Source organism: Vigna radiata, chromosome 5 (assembly GCF_000741045.1).
Source record: "Vigna radiata var. radiata cultivar VC1973A chromosome 5, Vradiata_ver6, whole genome shotgun sequence".
NCBI classification, from domain to species: Eukaryota; Viridiplantae; Streptophyta; class Magnoliopsida; order Fabales; family Fabaceae; genus Vigna; species Vigna radiata.
In genome coordinates this window covers 8,242,737-8,246,068 of record NC_028355.1, presented here as the reverse complement: position 1 = coordinate 8,246,068, position 3,332 = coordinate 8,242,737, and the positions used below count along the sequence as shown (strand labels likewise).

Sequence of the window (3,332 nt, the reverse complement as noted above, 5' to 3'; positions counted from 1 at the left end):
TGATTGCCATGTGTTAAAGAGTGCAACTTTTGAAAAGTTTTGATGGCAAATTCTTGGAAAGAAAAGGTAGAATTAAAGCATTCAATAACAATTGGAAAGTGAAAAGATAGAAAACCTCCCCTTAAAAATTTGTGTTCTATTGTGAGAATAGGGAATGTTGCCAGTTCTTTCTTCTTTTCTTCCATGTCTTTTTTTCAAGTTCTTCCTTCTCTTCCTTTTTCTTTCTTTCTTTCTCCCTTATTTTCTCTTCTTCTCTTCTCTCTTGTACTCTTCTCTCTCTTTCTTCCTCTTCTCTTTTCTCTCTTTCTTCTTCTTCTCTTCTCACTAGTTCTCTTCTCACTTTTTCTTCCTCTTCTTTTCTCTCTTGTTCTCTATTTCTCTCTCTTTCTCTTTGTCTTTCTTCTCCTCGTTTTCTCTCTTTTTTCTCTCTTGTCTCTCTATTCTTTCTTGTAATTGCCTATGTTCTCTCTCAAATCTCCTTTTACTTCCCTCATTCAAGAACTTCATGAGTTTTTCTCTAAACTCTATTTCCCTTTGATAGAATCCACTTAAATTTTGAATGAACAACTTGCCTTTTCTAATAAACTCTCTCATATGTTCTAAGTTACTTTGAGTATTTGGAGGCACAAACTTTCTTCTCATGCATGATCTCAATTCATACCAATTTTCAATGGTGGATTTTCTACCTTTATGAACCCAATATTGCCTTTCATCCTACCACTCTAGTGCATGCTTTTCTAATCTAGAGAGATATAAACTAAGAACACGAGATTCACACTCTCTAGAAAGAACAATTGTACTATAAGACTCAAGTTCACTTTGTCTAAGAAGAACAGGATGCATTTGATTAATTTCTTTTTCCCAAACTAAGTATGTTAAGACATTTGTATCTTTACCAAAGAAGGGAATTTTTCTAGCTTTAGTACACAAATCATCCTTAATGTATGAACTAGATAACCTAGATGAATAAAAAGACATTTTTGTTTCTAAAAGTTGTCTTGTGTTGCAACTACTTAGATTTCACCCAAAAACAATTTCCAGGTAAGGGAGGTGAATCACTAGGATTACTTAAGTACCAAGCCTTGTCCTTGCCAAAATTGTTCTAGGCTACTTACTTAGTTGTTGTTACTTGCAAGATTACTTTCAAAATCACAAAAGAAAACTCAAAAGCAAATAAAAAACAAAGGAAAACAACAATTTGGGACTCTAATGCCGGACTCTAATGTTTCCTAACGTGAAACACCAAATTAAATCACACACAAGAAAAGTTTTGCCAAGAGTTGAAAGAGCACCAAGGACTCTTCCAAGACAACTTGGACTTTGAATGGCCTTTTACAAAGAAGAAACTAGCAAAGCAAACCTATTACAAGTAAAAAATGAACACTACAATTTACAAAAGAAAGCTAAGAATTGTTGCTGCCACATTCTGGTTCTTGTTCAAATCCAATTGATGGACTACTTTTGGGAGTCTTCCAGCTTGTAGTTTCAATTTCCTTTCTCGGTTTTGGTTGGCCACGTAAAGATTCTCCTTTGCTTTGCAGAACTGCACAAATAATGTACTCCAAAATCAGTAGTCAGCCGCAATGCTATTATATAACTGCATCACAAATTAATAATACTCCCTTTGCAGCCGTGTGCAGTTGCAGTGGCAGTAATTTGAGTTGGTGCCGCAAAAGTAGTTTGGTTTGTACACTTTAGGCACTAAAGGAATTGCTTTTACTCTCCAAGTATAAGCTTTAGCTCTTAACTGTTTCCAAGGACAAATTCTTCAAATCCTCTCACGACTTTACTACCATTGATGTGGAGATTAGATCCAATTTTGCTCTCACTTGGCAATCTGCTGTTCGAACCTTTTCAATTTTAATCAAACCAAATTTTAACTATACTTGGCAAGATTGCATTACTTTCAAATTGTCCAGAACAATCTGCATAAAAGAAGAACACCACAATTTCAGCAAAGATTGCAGATTATCACTAAATCAGCAAAATAGAAATAGAACTCAAGGGCATTAAAATCTCTGCAAAGCCTGATGCAATGCGGTTTGTGGTTTAAACCACGCTGGAGTTGCTGATGGTCACGGATAATGTGCATCCAGTTTCAACTACTGCAGATAAGTTGCAATAAGCATTGCTGCTGTGATTTCTGATGCTTGAAGTTGTTCAACTTTGGCATTAATTCACAGCTATGTGTGCTTCCAGTTTTTCCAAAAGAATGGATCTTATTACCAACCAGATTTAGAACCTGCACAATTAGAATTTTACCAAGAGTAACAATTCTTCAAAACTGAGCAAAATATTCAATTGACCAAGGTTATTGGGTTGAACAGCTAGCAAGGGAGAACCAAACTGGTCAAAATAGTGTTGGATGAAATCTGCATTTTGACTAGCTGTACAAGTCCAAAATATTGCTCAAATGCATAGAATAACACCAGTTTTCTCAATTTTGCTTCAAAAATTGTTTTGACTATATGAGTTGCATTCAAATCAGCAAATGTACAAGTCTAATTATAATGGGGTTGGAGAGATGCAACTTTGGCTGCTCTTTAGCAAAAAAAATTGATTGTCTCGGCTGCAATCACAAATCTCACAGTTGCTGTATGGTGAGGGTTAATTTTGTAGCACCTAAAAACTGGTTTAGCAGCTGTAGCTCTCGGCAGCTTCCAGCAGAAATTGTTGCAGCACTTCAGTCACTTCTCCAAGTGCTTCTTGCCACTTCTCCACTCCCTAGGAGGCTACCGAAAAGAAGAACTTATGAGACAATTCAATCTTCCACGAATGCACATCCAACAGATCACAAATGAGTCACAAGTGAATGAAAGCAGTGAATAATAAGAACACTATCTACTGCAGAACCAGACTGCACTACTCACCTTTAATCAAACAGGTGGTATGCAAGAATGCCAAAAATTGGAATTCAAAGCAATAAAAGGTATAGAAACATGGTAGCACAACAAAGAGAAGCTTAGGAATGGTTCTAACACTGATTAACAAAACAAGAAACAAAATCAAACTGCAATTGAATCGAATTTAGAAGCAATTAAAATTCTGTCCAATCTNTTTGNGAAAATGCCTGAATGAAGACAGATTTTGGTGCCAAAATTTGCCAATTTCCTTGCACTGGCCAATCAGCTTTTTGAATGATTTTCAAACTCTTTTGATTACACAATCTATTCTATTATATTCAGTAAAATTTGGCCAAGCTCTTGCTACAATTGTATGGAATATCGATGCACCACACAGATCAGAATTTCAATGCCAAAAATTATGCAGTTTGTTTTCAAAGAAAGCTAATTCTGCTGGTTTGTTTAGTGAAATTTAGAGGAACTGATTTT

The 3,332-nt window shown here is 35.6% G+C and overlaps 1 long non-coding RNA gene across 1 annotated transcript; it reads right to left on the bottom strand.

The window, feature by feature from the left end:
- Positions 1-822: 822 nt before the first annotated feature.
- On the bottom strand, positions 823-3,326 carry LOC111241655. Its single transcript, XR_002667733.1, has 2 exons — positions 2,623-3,326; positions 823-2,242 (listed from the first exon to the last, which is right to left on the bottom strand). It is a non-coding gene; the product is annotated as an uncharacterized LOC111241655 (long non-coding RNA).
- Between the last annotated feature and the right edge of the window lie 6 nt (positions 3,327-3,332).